The 21868-nt window shown below is 37.8% G+C and overlaps 1 protein-coding gene and 1 long non-coding RNA gene across 9 annotated transcripts in view; one reads left to right on the top strand and one right to left on the bottom strand.

Annotated features, from left to right (window-relative positions):
* The window catches only part of LOC138751507 (uncharacterized), a 98521-nt gene that overhangs the window by 35511 nt on the left and 41142 nt on the right, over nucleotides 1–21868 (bottom strand). The gene's annotated exons all lie outside the window — the stretch shown is intronic.
* macc1 (MET transcriptional regulator MACC1) overlaps nucleotides 1–21868 on the top strand; it is an 81805-nt gene that overhangs the window by 25087 nt on the left and 34850 nt on the right. The window contains exon 1 of one of the 3 annotated variants that reach the window (XM_069913834.1): nucleotides 16562–16656. The exons of the other annotated variants lie outside the window; for them this stretch is intronic. The gene's annotated coding sequence lies outside the window, so the exon portion shown is untranslated. Of the gene's footprint in view, nucleotides 1–16561; nucleotides 16657–21868 lie in introns of those variants that run through there. 3 annotated transcript variants of the gene reach the window in all.

Below are 21868 nucleotides of genomic sequence, written 5' to 3'. Positions count from 1 at the left end.
GGACAAGAATCCTAATGATCATTGAAAGATCAGAGGTGGAGAGGGTGAGCGTGAATTCTTGGGAGTCACATTCTTGGAGGATCTTCCCTGGACCCAACACAAGGATATCTTCATGAAGAAAGCACGTCAGCACTTCTTCCTCAGGAGTTCACAATCATAGCCAGATACAAAAATTCATATCAAATCCATTACATGATGGTATAAACCCCTACCACAACCCCTTCCCCTCAATAAACTCCAACTGCAAAAGAAAAAAAAAGAAATAAGGAAAAGAAATGGCATCAAAAAAGAATAAAGAAAAGTAAGAAGATAGAATGGAAACTTGGCTACCGGAGGATGGCATCAATCATTTATATCTTTGAATACACCTAAAGGAGGTGAACAAGGGTCAAAGCTTAAGGAAAAGATGTATAAATTAATTGCCTCAATTTGTAGATACAGGGGCCACATTTTCAAAAATACTTATTTCTCAGATTGTAAGTAATCTTCTCCAAGGGAATGCAGCTGTGTATCTCTGAATTCCACCATTCCATACCCAAGTGGATATCTTATTTCCATGTTACTGCTATACATTTTCTTGCTACTGCTTAAGCAATCTTTAAAAGCTCTTTTTTGATATTTGGATAATTTCAATTTGGGTCTTATCCCTTCAATAACATTGGATTTTGTGTACATTTGATTCCTGTAACCCGTTCTAAATAACTTGCCAAATTTGGCCAAATGTTTCACTTTGGGGCAAGAACAAGTTGAATGTAAGAAAGTACCTATCCCCTGACCATATCTGAAATATTGATCTGATAAACCTGATTTCAATCTATTTAACTTTTATGGTATAAGGTATAATTGATGTTTTTTGTAAATTGAACTAATCTATATCTAACATTTATAGTGTGTACCTTGACACATCTGTCCAATTTGATTCATCAATATTAGTATTTAAGTAAGTCGGTTTCCCACTATTGTATGGAGCTATATATCCCCTGTTTAAGAGACCCCCTTCTGTAATAAAGTATACATAGCTGAAATAAATTTCTTAATGTATCAACATTTCTTCATCACCACATTTCGATAATAGCATTGTAGGACCTAGTTTCTCTTAAATAAGCCTGCATTTTATAACAGTACAAAGTATTATTTTGTATCCCATATTATTTTTTAAAATTGTTTAAATGACATTAAATCCATTCTTTCACAACAATCTTCTATACATCTAATTGCTTTGCAAGAACAAATATTTAAAAATTGATTATCCTTTGAAAATGGAATGACTTCATTTTGAATCAAAGGTATTTTGGGTATGGGGACACTCCTCATTCCAATTTTGTTTTTGCCCTTATTTCATATATTAAAGGTTTCAATGAGGGTGCTTCCCTCTTCCCAGACAAAAATTTTGATTCCCATTTATAAATAAAATCTTGATTTCCTCTCTATTTTACCAAATTCTATTTTAACCCATGCTGGTTTTTCTTCCTCTTCAAAAAAAAGGTCATAAATCTCAGTTGAGCTGCTCTATAATAATTTTTGAAATTTGGGTATTATAAACTTCCTAACTCAAATTTCCTTGTCAATTTATCAGATAAACTCTCGATATCTTATTCTTCCAAAGAAAATTTCTAATATTTATTTAATCTTTACCAATTTTCTTAAGTAAAGGTACATAATTCAATTTGTACATAATTAAATTCTCCAACTTATTGTCTACTCGTATCCCCAAATATCATTCTATTCACCGACCATTTAAATTGAGTATCTTGTTGACACTGAGTGTAATCCCCTAAAGTTAGGGGCTTAATTTCATTTTTATCTCAATTTACTTTATAACCATGTACCTTACCATATTCCTCCAAACTTTAATATAATTTCTGTAACTAACCTATTGGTTCCGTCAAATAAATCAGGACATTGTCAGCAAATAAATTTATATTCTTGATTAACCTTCAATCCTTTAATGTCTGGATCATTTCTCCAAGTGGTTCAATCTCTTAAGATAACTAAAGCAGGTGATAAAGGTCATCCTTGCCTACTAGATTTAGTTAACAAAAAGAGAGACATGGGTTTCCCATTTGTAACAATTTTAGAATTGGGACTATTATATAAAGCTTTAATCCAATTTATAAATATCTGGCCCATCCCAAATTTTTCAAACACTTACTGTTATTATTGCAGTTGAAAAAGATTCTTGGAGTTTGTGTTACTATTGCCTGATTTTAATACATCCATAAAAGAAAAATAAAGAAATCTTTAAATTCTTTATAAAATTCAGACAGGAAACTATAATCTCCCAGAGAAGAGGGATTATTACTTTGTAATGAGCTCAATGCTTCGCTCACCTCCCTTGATGTGAAAGGAGCATCCAACTCTGCTCTTGGAAAGTTAATCTCAGTAACTTTGCTTGTGATTTTAAAAAAAATCTTCTATCGTCATCTCTCTGTGACTCAGATTTATATAATTGAGAATAAAATTGTTTAAATATTTTCTTAATTTCATAAGGCTTATAAATGATTAGATTATTAGATTATGTTTAAATTGCATTAATAGTTCTTGAAACTTATGTTTTCAATTGCCAAATAAGAACCTTGTGATCCCTATCCCCAGCTTATAATGTATCTGTTTAGTCCTCATTATCACCTCTCTGTTTTCTGTAACATATTATTCTGAAGTTTTTTTTTTAATTAAGTCTTCAACATTTCTCCTCATAGGTCCATCTTTGCAAATCCTTTTCATCTTTTTTCCAATTGATCCACTTTAATAGAATCCTTCTTAATTGTTGAAGTATAAACTTAGAATTTGGCCCCTTAAATACACTGTCATTGAATCCAATAAATTTATCATTAACTATATTGGAATTGATCTCAAGGAAAATTTGCCTTCTAACAAAATACAAAAGTCTAGTCTTTTTAATAGCATTGAATTAAGTTTCCATCTAAAAATTGATTCTTCTTTGTCTACCATTGTAAATATTATTAATAAAATGGATGATCAGATAAAATTATTGCTTTATGGTCAACTTGATTAGCTCTGGCTTAAAGATGTGCCAATATTAGAAATAGATCTATCCTAGAATAAGAATCATGTCAATTTGAATAAAAGGAATAATCCCTCACTTGGATGAATTTTTCTAGATATCTATTAAATTCAAATCTTTCATTTAAGTCTAAGTTGGTTTTGCTGCCTTTCCTCTTATTACTGTTCTAAATTGTCTATCCAAAACTGGATCTGGACACAAATCTAAATCTCTAGTAATTAAAATATTCTGGTGTGCCACCATCAAATTAAGATGTTTGTCGTATAAATATTTCATCATCCACAGTTGGTGCATATACATTTGAAAGGGTCCCAAATTCTAGGGGGGGGGAATTGATAATGTACCATATCTTCCTATAGGATTAACCAGTACATTTTGTATCATAATTGGAAGAATCTTCTTTATCAATATTGCTACTCCCTTTCCTTTGAATTAAATGAAGCTGCCACATATTCCATCCAGTCTCTATTTAATTTCTGATGTTCTGCTTCTGATAAATGAGTCTCTTGTAAAAAGACCATATTCCTCATTTTTTAATGTCAGTATTCTTTTCCTCTTCACATTTCCATTCAGTCCATTAACATAACTCATTAATATTTACTCTAATCCAAGACCAACAATTTTGTGCCTCCACCTTTCCCTGCACCTCCCTGGCCATCCAAGTAATTTTTGTATGCCGTGTGAATATTGTTCTCATCGGCAATCCAGGTTGAAAAAAGAATTATATGTGAACAATTTAACACTACAACAATTAATATATTCAAAAGAAAAAACAACAACAAAAAACAAAAATGTTGTTTAAATAATGTACAATGTTACCTCCTCCATTTTATGGGTGTGGCACCTGCCACAAATACCCATGAGTTGATATCAATCAGTCCATAAAAACTCCAACTGCACCCCACCCCCCACACTGTTTATCATTATCAATCCTGTCTATATGGAAAATAAAATTTGAAAAATCACTGTACATTCATCAGAGTTTTTCAGATGTCCTCTTTTTATTTAACTGGTCATGTTTCAACAAGTTCTTCCACCTGAACGTGATCTGTAAAAAAAACTTGTACTGTCCTCCTTGCAAGAAGACCTTTAAAGCAGTAGGATGACGCAGAATAAACCTGTAACCATTTTGCCATGAAGCATGCCTCACCATGTTAAATGCTTTCTTTCACTTCAACAGTTCCAGACTTGTGTCAGGGTAGAAAAATATCTTGACTCCATGAAATTCCATTGGGCTCTGTCTATCCTTAGCACCTTGTGCTGATGAAGCCAATATTTTCTCCATATTTTGATAGCAAAGACATTTTCTAAGCATAAGTATTGGCTTCTGATCTAGTGGAGGTCACAGTCTTGGGGTTCTGTGTGTCCTTTCAATTTCAATAATATTTTCATATTTATCTGGTCCCTGGACCTCTGGAATTCACCGTTGGAAAGTTTATTGGTTCATCACCTTCCTCCTCCTTAAGACCAACAATTTTAATATTGATCCTTCTACTAAAATTCTCTAGCATATCCACTTTCTCCCAAAGTTGCTTCTTTTCAATGGGCTAAGCATCAGTATCATTCTCCACTTTGAACCTTCTATCCTGTACATCGTCTATATTAGCTTCTATGTTTTGACTCCTTCTTCTACCCTATACAGTTTATTTTGCAATTTCTGGGCAAAGGTAAAATGTTTCTTCATTTACTTATCTAACATTTTCATATTTGTTTTTAACTCTCTCAATTCTTTTAATAACTGGGCATTTGTGCATTCTTCCTCTTGGGGCATTTTCAATGTCCTACCTTTGTCTTTAAAAATTCTCATCTGTTTTGTCACCTCCTCTTAGTCTTCTTCCTCTTCATCACTGGCCTGCGAATCCAACAGAGAAATCTTGCTCTTGGAATGGTGCTGGGTAAGTATCTGAACCAGCGCCATCTTGAAGCTCCTCTAATCTGCGCGTGTGCATAATCTCACACATGAGCAATTCAACTTCTTCATTGACACCATTGTCCTGGAGAGATGGCTGTAGTGGCACTATAGGGCATTGGATGGCCCCACAAGGGCACAACTTGGCTTAGGTTGAGTGGTCACCTCACTTCCTGGATCCATGGAGATGGTAAGTCTTTTTTTTCTTCTTACTGTCTGTGTTTGTGATAGGACAGTGACAGTCTTCATTCTTTTAGGTGACATAGTTAAAGCATTGTATGGAAGTTCTAAAGCAGTTTTTAATAGGTTTGGTTATTTGCACTTAGCACTTTTTTTACTAATTCCCAGGCGAGTTGGATTTCTACATCTTGACTCTGCACATAATGTGACATCACCCTTCATTGAGGTTTTGTATGATATTGCAAATATTGGTAAACTTTTGCATGTGTCAATGGAAAGTGTGCTGATTGGTTGCATCATGGCCTTACATGGGGGGACAAATGGTTCTGAACGTAAATCACTACAAAACATAGTTGACATAGACTAGTACACCACAGGCAAAACCCTCAACTCCACAGAGAGCATCTCCACAGAGAGCATCTCCACAGAGAGCATCTCCACAGAGAGCATCTCCACAGAGAGCATCTCCACAGAGAGCATCTCCACAGAGAGCATCTCCACAGAGAGCATCTCCACAGAGAGCATCTCCACAGAGAGCATCTCCACAGAGAGCATCTCCACAGAGAGCATCTCCACAGAGAGCATCTCCACAGAGAGCATCTCCACAGAGAGCATCTCCACAGAGAGCATCTCCACAGAGAGCATCTCCACAGAGAGCATCTCCACAGAGAGCATCTCCACAGAGAGCATCTCCACAGAGAGCATCTCCACAGAGAGCATCTCCACAGAGAGCATCTCCACAGAGAGCATCTCCACAGAGAGCATCTCCACAGAGAGCATCTCCACAGAGAGCATCTCCACAGAGAGCATCTCCACAGAGAGCATCTCCACAGAGAGCATCTCCACAGAGAGCATCCAAACAGAGAGCATCTCCACAGAGAGCATCTCCACAGAGAGCATCTCCACAGAGAGCATCTCCACAGAGAGCATCTCCACAGAGAGCATCTCCACAGAGAGCATCTCCACAGAGAGCATCTCCACAGAGAGCATCTCCACAGAGAGCATCTCCACAGAGAGCATCTCCACAGAGAGCATCTCCACAGAGAGCATCTCCACAGAGAGCATCTCCACAGAGAGCATCTCCACAGAGAGCATCTCCACAGAGAGCATCTCCACAGAGAGCATCTCCACAGAGAGCATCTCCACAGAGAGCATCTCCACAGAGAGCATCTCCACAGAGAGCATCTCCACAGAGAGCATCTCCACAGAGAGCATCTCCACAGAGAGCATCTCCACAGAGAGCATCTCCACAGAGAGCATCTCCACAGAGAGCATCTCCACAGAGAGCATCTCCACAGAGAGCATCTCCACAGAGAGCATCTCCACAGAGAGCATCTCCACAGAGAGCATCTCCACAGAGAGCATCTCCACAGAGAGCATCTCCACAGAGAGCATCTCCACAGAGAGCAACTCTATGGAACGCTGCTGTTAGAGGGCAGCAAAAATCATCAAGGGTCCACACCACCCAGGATATGCCCTGTTCTCACTGCTGCCATCAGGAAAAATGTGTAGGTGCCACATGACCTGCACCACCAGGTTCAAGAACAGTTGCTACCCCTCCTCTGATTGACTCTTAAACAGCAAACTCAAGAGTTTTATTTAAGGGCTCTTACTTTGCACATTATTCATAATTGAATATTTATTTTCTGTATTGCACAGTCAGTTTGTTTGCACTTCTTTCTTTGTTTACATTTCTCTCCTTTGGAACCATATCTCTTCTTGAGTACAGTTTTTTTTGCACAGACATTCTGCCTCGCCCACGGTAAAAGAATCTCAAGGTTGTATGTGATGCATGTACTCCAACAATAAATTGAAACTTTGAACTTTATTATACAGCAATTGAACTGTTTAAACCTGTTTTTAATTTTTTTCCAATGACTATATTTTCCCATGACTTGTTAATCTAACATACTGGATGTAATTTTTAAATTAAAAGCCTTCCAGAAGGGTTTAATAACTTTTTATATATGATACGCTTTCAAAATCATGTCAGGTTTCCCTCAATAAGAGCATGATCTACAGTTTTCTACCTCTGACAAAAACTGGGATTTGAATTTTAAAATTAGCTAACACTTCTTCACTACGTGCTTGATGTTCTCTTATTCATTTCAAGGTTTTACATCGGACTTGCATGTCTGAAGACAAATGATCCCATATATTCCTGATCTAAATCCCCAATGTGACAGATGTAAAGACAGGGAAGCAACCTTGGTACATATGTTTTGGACTTGTTGAGTTTTTGAACCTTATTGGAGGAAGATTTTTTGTGTTTTGTCAATAATATTACATGTTAATCTTGAACCTAATTCTTTAAAGGCTTTGTCTGGACTGTTAGATGACTGTTTGTCTGGACTATTTTCTTCATCTGATCGTCAAGTCATACTATTTACAACTTTTGGCATGAAGAGTGATCCTACTTAGGTGGAAAGATCCTGTTCCACCCACTAGTATTCAGTGGTTGAGTCATGCCATCTCATGCCTTAATCTAGAAAAGATCAGGTGTTCCACATTGTATGCTAACACTAATTTTCATAAAATTTTGAGTCCCTTCGTGGACTATTTTCATGCTCGTTAAACCTGTTTGACTTGATCATTGAATATATTATGTACATGGTTTTTCCTTCAGTTAGTAATGTTTTATAGATTCAGCAGAACTAAACTATTAATTTTATGACAAAGCATCCCACGTTTTTTTTTAGTAAGAGGCAAGAGTTCTTTGGTTTTTTTTGTTATTCTGACAACATTGTATGGGGAAGGGCTATATTGCTATTGTTTAATTTTTGGAAATATACTTGTATTCTTCATATTTGGTAACCTTGTGTTCTCTATGCATCCACCAAACTCAATAAAAAGATTGAAAGAGTAAAAAACACACTCAGGACTTCAAAGAAATATAGGACCTTCCACTATGTACATGATGCCTTCACAGATGTGTGTATGTTCATAAGTTGATGTTGTTGGAAACTTATTATAATAAGAAGAACATTGTATTTGAAGCTTGATTCTTGCTCAATTCATTATCTGGTCATGGACAATGTTGTCAAATAGATGTATTGAATCAAGATCATCTATCATTGGCTGGCCACCAGGAAGCTGAGGTGCTTTTCTTGAAGTAGGGTGAAACAAAAGGCCCTTTGAAAATGCCATATAAAATGGGCAATTGGCCCAGTTAGCACCCTAGTTACGTGGCAGATAGAAAGGGACCGATGTGGTCAACCCTGTCAGAATCCAACCAGGTCCCTGTCCTACCTCTGAGGTAGTCTGGGAACCCAGTTAAACTTGGGTCACATCCACAGGTGATTTGAACAGGAAAATGGCTGACCCACTTATTCTGGTGACGTCAGTGCTTGCATCATAGGCAGCCAGCATCCGAACATCCGGCAGTACTTCCATTGAGTGCATGATCCGGGGGCAGGATCCCCCTTCAATTGCCGGGTTGGCGATTTAATGGGTCAATTTCCTCCCTCCAATTTAAAAGGTACTTCCAGCACCTTTGCCCCAGCAATTGCACCCAGGTCCCAGGAGAGGTACCCAGGTGCTACAGTTTAAAGGGCCTAAAGTCTGCAGATACTGTGGTTGGTTCTCCCTTCGTCCATTACCATTTTATGTGGTACCTGCCTGCTTTTTGCTCATACCTTAATGAAGGGTTCAGATCTGAAATGTTGGTTTTATGACTTTTCCTCCTATGAGCTCTTTGGGACCGACTGAGTTTCACCAGCACTTTTGTGAATTTCCTTAAAGTAGGCCAATCTTTAACCTCATTCTGTATTGACACATCTCAAGGTGTTTCTTGTTCTTCTATTCAGCCCCAATTCATACTGATGAACTAGATAATGGTACAGAGCATATCTGGGCATGCTAAGCTTAAATTTGCAGAAAGCGATTGTTTTGTTTGCTTATACTGTATAATATAGGTGGCAAAGTTAAGAGAGGAGTGGAAGATCCATTCAGCAGTACTTGAGAGGATATTCCTAGAGGATTGTTCAGTGAAGCTATTGGGGGGATGGGGTCATTTTGCATTCTATGACTATAATTGTATTTGTTTTAAAATAGTTATGGAAAATTATAAGACTGTTTCCAAGTTTGAGCAGGGCCAATTTTGATGTTATGGACAGCAACTCATTGATTAAGAGAGGCTATTTGCAAGTCAAGGTATTTGGAAAATGGGTGGTGTTCAGGGAATGCATTAAAAACATACTAAAATCCTGTTGGAAAACAGCCGGTCTTTTCAGTGTCCAGTAAAAGCAGAGATATTGCTGATGTTTCTGGCCTGAACCGCTCTTCAGGGAATGAGCCAGAAGCAGGAAGTCTCAGAATTCAGACAATGCTGGCTGGAGGAGGAATCCAGACTGACAAAAGGTGTTAATTAGATGCAATAAGGGACCAGGTAAGAATTCGTCATGTTTGTGTGAAAGGGTACAGGGAAGGGAGAGACATAGCTAGAAGGTGTAGAGGAGACCACATTGGGAGGACCAGATGCAGCGGACAACCCATGCATTTTCACAAGTAAAATGGCGCTTCACTTAGAAGGACTGTTAAGGGCCCTGAATGGTGATGAGGGAGGGAAGTGTGGGTGCAAGTGGAGCATCTTTTGCTGTCATAGGGGAAGGTCCCAAGTGGACGATTGGTGGGGAGGGAGAAGTGGACAAGGGAGTCATAGAAAGAGTGGTCCCTGCAGAAGATGGAGGAGGAATATGTGCCCAGTGGTGGTTGGAAATGGGTCCATTGATGATGCTATAGCCTTTTCCCTCCACTTCATCCTGACCCACCTGGAAAATGACATCTCATTCACTAGGCTGCTGTTCATCCATTTTAGCTCTGTGTTTAATACAATCATTCCCCAGAGGCTGGTGGAGAAGTTGTCCTTGCTGGGACTTAACACCCCTCTCTGTTACTGGATTTTGAAATTCTTGCACAAAGAATTATTGTCTACGTCAGCAGCAGCATGTCAAGCATTATCACACTGAGTACTGCTTAACTCAGACTGTGTGCTCAACCTGCTCCTGTTCACACTAATGACCCTTGACTGCATCACCAGATCCAGGTTCAAGTGTCGTCAAGTTTGCAGATGACACCACAGTATTTGGCCTCATCGACAACAAAGATGAGTCGCATTACAGAGAACAGATGTAAAATCGCGTAATATGGTGCAAGAATAACAATCTTGGACAAGAGGAAGGAGATGATTGTGGACTTGAGGAGGACCAGGATCGATCACCTTCCATTCACTATACATTAATAACTCTGTATTAAAGAGAGTAGAGAGCACAATTCCTCAGAGTCCACTTAACAAGTGGCCTATTGGGGGATATGGCATGATAATGTAGGTTGGAGATGTGAAAATACGCCTCTCCCAGCAGAATTAATTAAAACCCAAATTTAAAAAAAAAACTTTAAAAAAATTAAGAACCTTGAAAGAAGATAAAGACTCAGCTACAAAGAAGATAAAGGCTCAAATAGCTAAGAAAATGACTACTAAAGATATTAGTATTACTGAAGAAATTGGGCGTACCGTGACAATTCAGCCTCTGGATCAAATTCCACTCTCTCAGAGGATGACCCAAGCGATGATGGCAAAGATTCACTTGACACCAGGGCCACTTGATTATAAACTACAGACTGTGTAAGGACAATTGCACATGTGCAGAAGTCCGCACATACTCACAACTGATAATCGGTATCTACTTGGGCACTTACACAGCTGATTGGGTCTGCTAGCATTGCTAATCAGACTCGTTCATAGCAGTGGCCATATTCAGAGCCTGGACCTCCTTTATCTTGGGAGGAAGAGGACACTGAAAAAATGAGAATTTATGAAGAATTGCAGGAAGACAGAGTGGAAGAAGAAAAATCCAACTTGTTCAAGGTATGGACGATATAAAGTTTGAACACCCTGAAGTTAAATTTCAGAATGAGGAATTTAAAGCTTTTAAAAGTTTAATTGTTAGACAAGTAGGGAATTTGGTGAAACATATGGATTCACAGTTTGGGTCTTCTGAAAATGAATCTAAATTGCAGTTTCAATATTTGAAAGGTGATATGAAAGTTATTAAGCAAGAAATGTCAAAATATGCTGAAATTGTGGACAAAGTTGAAATTAAAGTCCAGAAAATTGAAGATGATATTCAAGATTACCCTGATAAAATAAAACAATGTAAGGATACAGTTAATAAAATGGAAGATTCTTTTATGGCTTGGGATGTACAAAGAAGAGAACTTTTACAAAAGATTGAGGTACTAGAGAATCATTGTCGAAGAAATAACATTAAGATTGTTGGAGATTTTTGAAGGCACTAATTCAATACAATTTTTCCAAAAATGGATTCCAGAAATTTAGGTCCTAAAATTTTTTTTAATGGATTAGAATTGGATAGAGCAAATAGAAATAAACCATTTTCTCATCAAATGTCATGCTCTATTTTGATAAGTTGTCTACATTATCAAGTTAAATAAATTATATTAAGATTTGCGGTTCAGAATGCTCAAAAACAACAAGGCCCCTTAATAAACACAGATTTAAGTATGTCAATTGTTGAAAGAAAGGATACACATTTTCTTTTCATTGCCTGGCCATACTTAGTGTTTTCTGGAGAAAATCAATCACGGTTCTTCAATGATGAAGAAGAAGCTTTGAAATTTGCAAATTCTTTGCCAAATCTTAAACAAGATCAAACTTCAAGTTTCAGTCAACTTATTCAACAGCTTTCATTTCACCAAGATCAGAAGGATCAGAATGTCCAATAGTTCTTAAGACAGCAAGAACTTGTGGAAATCGATGATGATCAAGTGAATAAAGATCTCGAAGGAGCCACTTGTACCTGAATGAATCACAATTGATGTTATGTGTATTCTAACTAATTCTTCTTCTTCCATAGCCATGTCTCACTTTGTGGCAAAGGCCACCTCTCACGCAGTAGAATGAATCAGTTTTTTAAAACTGGCACTTTTTTTGTTTGGGTTTTTCTTTTTGTTTTTCTTTCTGTTTCGTGGAGATGTCAAATTTATTTATAGATGTTTATGGAGCGTGGGTTTAGTGTGATGAGTGGATGAGTTTTTTGAATCTTAGATTTAAATATGATGGGTTGTAATGTATTGAATTTAGTATCTTTTAATATAAATGGGTTTAATAATCCAATTAAAAGGAAGAGGGTACTGGCTTATATTAATAAAAATTAAGAGTTGATTTTTTTTACAAGAAACACTTTTAACTGAAAAGGAACATCAAAGATTAAAAAGGCAATGGATAGGTCAAGTAGTAGCTTCCTCGTTTAATTCTAAAGCAAGAGAAGTTGCTATTTTGATTAACAAGGAAGTTCCTGTTAAGATGCAATTTGTGGTTACAGATCCTGCTGGGAGATTTGTTTTAGTATATTATCAAATTTATTTGGAAATGTGGACACTTGTGTGTATTTATGCACTCAATGTAGATGATGAAAATTTTAATGAGTCTTTTTGATGTATTTTGCTGAAACATACAATAAAATATTTTAATTGGAGGATATTTTAATTGTTTATATCTAATTTTAGCTGTCATAAGAATCAATTACTAAGACTAAAACTGCGAAAAGAATTTTGACTTTCATGAAGGATTTGAGCTTGTTTGATATTTGGTGAAGGTTAAATCTGAAAGAAAATGATTATTCTTTTTATTCTTATAGACTTGATTCTTATTTGCAAATAGATATGTTTTTAAAGTCAGCAAATTTACAAGGAGAAGTTATGCAAGTAGAATATAAAGCTAGGATTTTATCACACCATTCACTCCTTTTAATGTCATGTATAATTCCTGAAAAGAAAAAAAAATTGTATAGATTGAGATTTAATTCTTCATTGTTAAAAAGAGTTTATTTTTGTAATTTTATAAGAAGACAAATCCAGGAATATTTAGATGTTAATTCAGTTTCAATGGACAATAAAGTTACTTTATGGGATGTTTTGAAGGCTTACTTAAGAGGTGAAATATTAAGTTATACAGCTAAAATTTAAAAAAAAGATTATGTTAACGATTTAGATAAATTGGAAAAATGAAATAGAGAATTTGGGGGAAAAAATTACAGAATAATACATCTGAAGTGAAAAATAATTAATAAACAAGAAATTTTATAATTTGATGCAGACTTGTAGAGCTGAAAAATTAATTGAAAGAAAGAAAAATATTATGAATTGGGAGAAAGGGCGAAAACGCAATGTTTTAGCTTGGCAATTGAAAGCTGAACAAATTTCAAGAATTATTAATGCTATTAAAAGAAATTCAAAATAAATTACTTATAAACAAGAAATAAATGATTTTTTTCAAAGATTTATTTTGTTATACACATTTCAGTCTGATAATGAAGGTAAGATTCAGAATTTTCTGTTTAAAATTAATTTACCTACTTTAAATTGCCAAGATCAAAAATATTTAAATGCACAGTGAGGGAAATTATTAATGCTCTTAATTATTTATAAACTGGTAAATCTCCCATTGAAGATGGTTTTCTGCCAGCATTTTATAAAAACTTTAAAGATTTATTAATACCTCCCTTTATGGAGGTATTAACCAGGCAAGTGAAACCCATTCTCGACCAGAATCTTTTGTAAATTTGATTATAACAGTTATACTTAAGAAAGATAGGGATCCATTAAAAATGGAATCTTATAGACCAATATCAGTATTAAATGTTGATTATAAGATAATAGCTAAAATTTTAGCAAATAGATTGGGCAACTATTTACCTGGTTTAATCCCTATAAATCAGTCTGGGTTTGTTAAAGGAAGACATTCTGCAGATAACATTGTTAAATTGATCAGTTTAATACTTGTATCACAAAAGAGAGGGGAGTTGGTGGTGGCATTAACTTTGGATGGTGAGAAGACTTTTGATAGGTTAGAATGGAATTATTTATTTCAGGTGTTAGAAAAATTTGATTTTAGATCCTCATTTATTAATGGGTTGAAACATTACATAAAAGTCCTTCTGCCTAGGTTGTAACAAATAGACAAATTTGTTCAGCTATTTCATTGTCCATATTAACTAGACAAGGATGCCCACTATCTCATGCTTTATTTGTTTTTAGCAATTGAACCATTTGCAGAATTAATAAAACCGGATATTGGTATTAAAGTTAGTGCAGAGGAAAACTAGATTAATTTATTTGCGATGATGTTTTGATCCTATAAATTTTGTGTTCTTTGTATTCAAGATTGAAAGAATATGGTGAAATATCAGGTTATAAAATTAATTGGAAGAAAAGTGAAATTATGCCCTTGGTAAAAGGAGATTATATTTGGTGTAAAAAAAAATTACCCAATTTAAATGGTCAGAAAATCGAATTAAACATTTGTGGATTACAATTGATAATTATTTAAATAATTTGTATAAATTAAATTATTTACTCTAATTTTGTAAAATTTAAAGATGATTTTAATAGATGGAGTGATTTGCCTCTAACTTCAATGGGTAGAGTAAATTGTATTAAATTGAATCTTTTTCAGACAATTCCTTACCTCAAGTATTAGAAAGCTTTTATGGAGCACCCTTAGCTCCAATATAATGTGTAACAAGATGTTTGTTTTTTTTTTAATTTTTTTTGGCATATTTGTATTATTTTTTCAATAGTTCAATTAATAATTGTAGATGTGGTTTTAAAATTCTTAAATAAAATTAAAAGAAACAATATTAACATTTAAATCTGTCCCCCAACATCAATCCACAAGACTGGCAGAGAGGATCACTGGGGTTTCCCTTCCTCCAACCCCCCCCCCCCCCACCAATATCGATGTGATCTACAAGTATCATTGTCTGAAGAGGGCATGCAAAAGTGATCAAGGGCCATCACTATCCTGAACATAGCATCTTTCAGCTCCTCCCATCAGGAAAGAGATACAGGAGAATCAAAGCAAGCACACTAGGCTGAGAAACAGTTTATTTCCACAGGCAGTGAAAATACTGAAGGACTAAATGAACTGTTCACACTAACCCTCCTAGACTACTATTTATTGAAAAAATTTATTTATTTTTGTATGTAGATATGCACAGCATATGTGTTGCCTATCTGTATGTTGTACGTATTTTTGTGTATTTGTATGCTTTGTGCACAAGACCAGAGAATGTGGTTTTGTTGGGTTTTACTTGTGCAATTGGATGACAAATAAACTTGCAAGATTGGAGGGTAGCTAACATTATGCTTTTGTTTAAGAAAGCTCTTTACATGCTTTATATGACATTTTAATTTGTATTTCTAATATAGGTCACTTTTTTTTTGGAATTAACCCTTTTCAGGTATGTAGTAATCCTTAAGAAATACTTCTGGAAACTTTGGAAGTTTGACCATTTTTGGTAAAGCAAGTGAAACGGATGCATTGTGGGTCACTTAATGTTAGGAGCAAATGATCTTTAGACAATCATTGTGAGGAATAATGAGAACTGTACACATTACTGCTACATTAGCACCTTTTACACAACCACTTCAATGTGGGAATATTGTGTTACACCTTCTGTGGAAAATGTATGAACGAGAAATGGTGTGGGGGGTGGGGGGGGGCAGTGGTCATTGCAGTCCTGCCTTTAACCTTTAACTCGACAGCAGAGGTAGTCAAAGCGCCAAATTGATGTTGGTTTTTATATTTAGAAAAAAGGTGATCTGGACATCCAGGACCAGAATGGGAAATTATGTGTATATTATACGTGACATTTGACGCCTCAAGTCCCACTGTAGTTCCTTCAGGAGTAAGGCCTTGATATCCTGTAATGGCCCATGAACAAATGCAAACTTGGGTAAATTTGGTGATTATTTTGAGACTGAAATTTTAGAAATAACAGAAAAAGATGTAATGATCTCTTTTTGTTTATTGAAATTGACTCTCTGTGGACTCTTTTAAGCCAAGTAGTTTAAAGCTAGCCCATGGTAGTTTAAAACAATAGAATAGTTTGGATTTTTCACATTGTTCAGTATGAGGAAATAAAGCAGAAAACTAAGATGAAGGCTTTAAATCACGTCTTTATTGATATAGTTGTTGCCCTTTAATCAGAAACCTGTGTTTTTCAAATTCCTGTAATTGTGGTCAGCAGATATAGTTAATGTGTCATTGTGACACATTCCATCAGAGCAAATGAAATGTGAAGAACAGCACCAAAGATACGTCTGTCTGGTCCTGCAAAAAGGCATTGAATTCTTCAAAATGAAAATGCTTTATACCTAATCCAGTTGACTAAATGTTTTTCTCCCTTGTAGCTATTCAGTTTGTTGCCATATACATTGTGTAATGTGTATATGCACCAATGTTTTCACTTTCACAGGAAAATTTACAATGGTACATTAACTGATTTTAAAAAGAAAACAAATACAAAAATAGTAAAATCACAGTTATCTGAGATGAAAAACGTGAACTTTGCAATTGTGCAGGCAATATTTCAGTGGTGTTTGATGATTCAAGAGCCTGAAAGCTGTTTGGAAACTGCTCTTAAACCTGGAGGTGCTTGTCTTCAAGCTTCCGTGACCACCTGAAGGGAGCACTATGACTAGGATGATGGAAGTCCTTCATGATGGCTGCCTCCTTGAGGTAACTCCCTACATTGATGCCTTCAATGGATCATTAGGTCACAGACTGTGGTGGGCCTGGATATGTTAGATACTTTTATAATCTTTCATTTCTGCAAAAGACGGTCACTAATTTCAGTCCTGAATTCTGAAGTTGTACAAATGGGTTGTTTATAATCAGCAGAACATTTAATATCTTCTAAAATGTTTTTCTAATTAAAATAAATTCAAGTTGCTTATGGAAAGGTTTCCAGGTACGTGATAAAATTAAATGAAGTCAATATAGTTTCCTTCAGGAGATATGTTTCCTGATGAATCCCTTGGAATTCCTTTGAGGAAATAGCAAATAGGACAGACAGGAGAGTTGGATGGTTACCTGGATTTCAGAAGGGCTTTGACATGTGTTGCACTGGAGGCTGCAAAACAAGTTGAGAGCCCATGCTATTATAGGAAAGATACTACCATGGATAGAAATGAAAAAAAAAAGCAATGTTGGAGAAACTCAGAAGGATAGCAAAGATGTATAACCAGCATTTTGTACTTTGATGAAGGGCTCAAGCCTGAAACTTTGGTTATGTATCTTTCTTTCTGCTATATAAAGTATACTGTTTGAACTGCTGAGTCTCTCCAGCAATTCAGGCAGGGTTTGAAGTAAAAATGCAGACTTATGTATATTACTTCTTACCATGGCTAGAATTTTGGTTGACTGGCAGAAACCAAAGATTGTGAATAAAGGGGACTGGCTCCTGGTGACTAACAGTGCTCCACAATTGTTGGACTTGGGTCCGTTACTTCTTGGGACATGGTTTTATGATCTGGACAACAATTGATGGTGGTGTAGCCAAGTTTTCACATGACATAATGATAAGAAGCAGGGAATCTGCAGAGGGACTTAGACAGATTGAAGGATGAGTTAAAGAGTGATGGATGGAATGCAGTTTGTAGGTGTATGGCCATGCACTTTCTTGGAGGAATAAAGAAATAGGGGAGAAAATTCAGAAAGCAACTTGTCCATGCTGATCATTGCTTTTCTGAACTGCTACAATTTCTTTCCATTTAGCCCATATCCCTCTAAAACTTCTCTTATCTATATACCTGTAAAAATGTCTTTTAAATATTGTAATTATATCCACCTCTATTGTTTTCTCTGCAAAATTGTTCCATGGGTCAGACTAGAAGGGCTGTCTATGCTGTAATGTCCTATGGCTCTATGTACCTACACATTCTGTTGGTGGGTGGGGGGGGAGGGGGGGGCTGGAGAGACTGGTCTTTCAGGTTCTTATTAAATCTTTTCCTTCTCAACTTATACCCTCTATTTTGTACTCCCCTATCCTTGGAGAATGATTGTAACCACCATATCTATAACCCTCATGATTTAATATAACTTTAGAAGGTAACCCTTTGCTTCCTTTATTTGAGGGAAAATAGTCACAGCGTATCTTGCCCCTCAAGTCTGCCATTCCTGGCAACATCCTTGTGAACATTTTCTACACTCCCTGTAACTAAATCACATCCTTGATATCATATGGACTAGAATTGTATACAATATTCAAAGTGTACTTTCATTACTCTCTTGTGCAGCTCTAACATTATATCCCAACTCTTGAACCAATGGCTGTGCCATGAAGACAAGAATGCCATGCAGCTTTTCACCTTGTCTCCCTGTGTCGCCACTTTCAAGAATCTATGTAGTGTATTTGTACTCCTAGGTCTATTTTCTACAATAGCCTGTTATCCAACAATTCTGCACAGTACATAGAGTAGATCAGCAAATGAAAAGGACTTTGATCCCATTATCTATGCACCAAACATGAAGTCAAATTAAACTAGAACTCTACTACTTTTCTATGAAACAAATTCATCCATTCCCTGCATTGTGTGCCAATGCTACTGTCTCTGCTTCCAGTTGAACTCCTAGCAGCCTGTAACTGCCATCTGACACTTCGTTTTAATTGTCCTGCACATTTGCCTTAAAATCCCTCCCAAAGCTATTTATGAAGCTAAAATTTACCAGGAAATGTGCATTTTGTGCCAAATTGCAGTTATTTCTCTGAATGACTATACCCAAGAACAAAATTTTCCTTCTTGTGTGCAAGTTGCAAAGTTGCTGTTTGCTGACAGTCCCATGGGATTCTTAATAATTGCAGCATGCATACACTCTACTGGCTTACTTCTGGCATGGACATCAAATATTTAATTATGTTTTAACATTTTTGAATGTCAGGGAATGTTAACGTGGCCTAAAAGTTCTGTCAAAGATTTTTCAGATGATTTGTGACAGGGCCTGTATGTACATGAATAGCATGCCAATTGGTGCATCAGATCACTAACTTCCCACCCACCATTCTGGACCTTTTCCCTGGATCGAAAAGCCATTCATTGGTCAGTCAGCATCCTGGGTTATGGCTGGCCTATGCAGGAAGTTCTGGCTTATTATGTGTTAAAATCCTATATCATCTGCAAACTTTGAGTTACTTATTCTCATCTTGCATTATTTATACCTGATAATTTATAAATAGCAGAATTCATACTATAGCTGTGGTAATCTTACTCTCACCCTTCCTTCCACAATCAAAAATAAATCTGTTTCCTGCAAATATCTGCCAAGTATGTACCCATTTCTTATTTTAATCCGAAAGACAGCTTTAAAATTTTATTGTATAACTTTTTTATATTTTGTGAAAATTGCACAAAATATCTTTGGAGCCTGAAATTACAGTTGTGGAATTTGATTAAAAATGTTTCCATGTTTCATTCCAAAAGCTGAATTTGTAACAAACTATATGCTAAGTTTATATTAGTTGTGTTGTGCTGTTTTTTGCAGTCATTTTTATATATATATATTTTTTTATGTTCACGTTTGTCTGTTCTCCATGCAAATCAATAGGTACTTTCAGGTGGTCAGAATTCCCGAATGTAAAGCTGCCTAAAATACCCGAATGCGGCTGTTGGGAGGCCATCTGAAAGTGGAGAACCCGGCCCTGAGGAGCACTTACCTAACCTTCCTTGGGGAGGAATATTCTCTTGCTCGGAGCGCTCCCCCAGGCACCTGAAAGTGGCTGGCAGCTCTCAGGTGCCTAGCAGGTGGGCTGTTGACAGTCAGCTGACGACAGCTACCCTCCCCGCTGCCTGATAGCCCCCCCCGGCGCAAGACTACAGGGCTGGGGCAGCCGGCGCAGGACGTCCCACGCCGGCCGCTCCAGCCCTGTAGTCCTGCGCCAGCCACAATTTGGTGTCGTTTTATAGAGAATGAGGAAGGCTTGTTAGTTGCAGTTAATCTTTCATATTGATTTTTGCATTCTGGAGAGAGTTCTACATGAGCATCTCTCAACCTTTGCTTCCTTAAACCTGATAAACTGAAACCTGCAGAAATTCTGTCATAAATTATCACTGATTAAGAGCAAAGGATAGATCAATAGGGAGCAATGCACAGAGATATGGTCCTCGTGAAAATAAACCAATAACTGTTTAGTGGACAACAATTAAAGTTTATTTCTTTTCCATTACTTTCATGTAGTGCTGCTACAAGATGCTCCATAAACAAGCCGTGACTACGGCCACAGTCCACTGGAGCCATGTTTGCTTGGACGCAGCTCTCCTTCAGCCGGTGCATTCAGGTGACAGAAAGGCGTCTTCTCTGCGGCCACCTGAATGACCCAGCTGCACTCCCCTAGCCACATCTGCCGGCACATTATCTGTGTCCAAGCATCTGAAAGCGCCTAATGTGGAGCACTCTAGAAATGTCCAAAGAGGTTCAGTAGGTATTACATTTGATGTTGAATGTCATGACCTCATTGAATTTAACCTTTAAGGTCATATAATTTCCAGGTGGAAACACTAAGATCTTTGTTTATTATGATGCCCATAGCTGAGAATTGTTTGTCTGTTTTGCTAGAAGTCAGCTTTCTTTGAACCGTGCATCTCTGTTACAAAGAATATAAATATTACCGTGAAGTTTTTCGGATCTTATGTTTCAACCATGTAGTCAACAACTGAGTGTTTTATTTCCTGGCCAATGCCACATAACCTGCTAGTAAAAAAAATTGTAAAAAACAAACCCCCAATCTGCTGGAGGAACTCAGCAAGTCAAGCAGTATAAGTGAGAGAAAAAAACAATGGTCAGTGTTTTGGGTTGGGAGCCTTCAAGAGCACTTTATCAGTGGTTCCAACCTGAAACATTGACCTGTAACGGCAGCTACACTACTCCTGCAATAACACACACACACAACCAGACGGGTTGAGCTCAGTAAGCAGACTGGTTTATTGCAGGCTGCTGGGCTGCACTTATACTCCCAGCCCGGACATGGCTGAGAACCACGCTGGAGGGTGCTGATGTCACCCGGGCGTCACGTGGTCCCCCAGCGCGGGTTTCGGAGCCCCATGCTGGAAGGAAGGGAAAACCCCGACGGTTCCATTTTGGGCGGTTGCCCCGCCGCGTGGCTTACAAGCAGGGCCAGTTCGCTTGCCTCGAGGTGAGCTGCCACACAGCCGCCCCCCAGAACCAGTGCCAATGTCCTTTTTCGCCGGGCAGTCTCGCTTTTTGGGCTGGGCAACCAACCACAGGCTTGGTGTGATCGAGATGCGCTGGCTTCAGCCTATCCATGGTAAACAGCTCCTGTCTACCGTCAATGTCCAGTGTGAATGTCGAGCCGGAACACTGTACAACCCTGTACGGCCCCTCGTACGGTCGCTGCAGAGGTGCTGCGGTTGGGCCCCGCCGAACGAAAACTTACTCCGCGGAAACCATTTCACCGGGAATGTGAGGAATGTGAGACGGGCAGGTGCCATGCCTGGGCAGCGGTAGGGGTTCGAACAAGTCCAAGCGTGCCCTGAGGTGAGGAAGAGGTTCGTGCGGCGACCAACTCACCAGGTAGTCCCAGCGGCACACTGTAGACCAGCTCAGCTGATGACGCCTGCAGATCTTCCTTGGGAGTGGAGCGGATGCCCAGGAGCACCCAAGGCAGTTCATCCGCCCAGTCAGGATCGGTGAGGCGGGCCATGAGCGCCGACTTAAGGTGGTGTTGCAGACGTTCGACCAGTCCATTGGCCTGCGGGTGATAGGCCATGGTGCGGTGTAGCTGGATCCCCAACCTGTTGGCGAGCTGTGCCCAGAGTGCAGATGTGAACTGGGCACCCAGATCACTGGTGAGATGACCCGGGATGCTGAACCGGGCGACCCAACCATGCAACAGTGCTCGGGAGCAGGAGTCAGTGGAGGCGTCTAGCATCGGGAT

This window comes from Narcine bancroftii, chromosome 1, assembly GCF_036971445.1.
Source record: "Narcine bancroftii isolate sNarBan1 chromosome 1, sNarBan1.hap1, whole genome shotgun sequence".
NCBI classification, from domain to species: domain Eukaryota; kingdom Metazoa; phylum Chordata; class Chondrichthyes; order Torpediniformes; family Narcinidae; genus Narcine; species Narcine bancroftii.
Note: the sequence above shows the minus strand (reverse complement) of the source record. Positions and strands in the feature narration are given on the sequence as shown.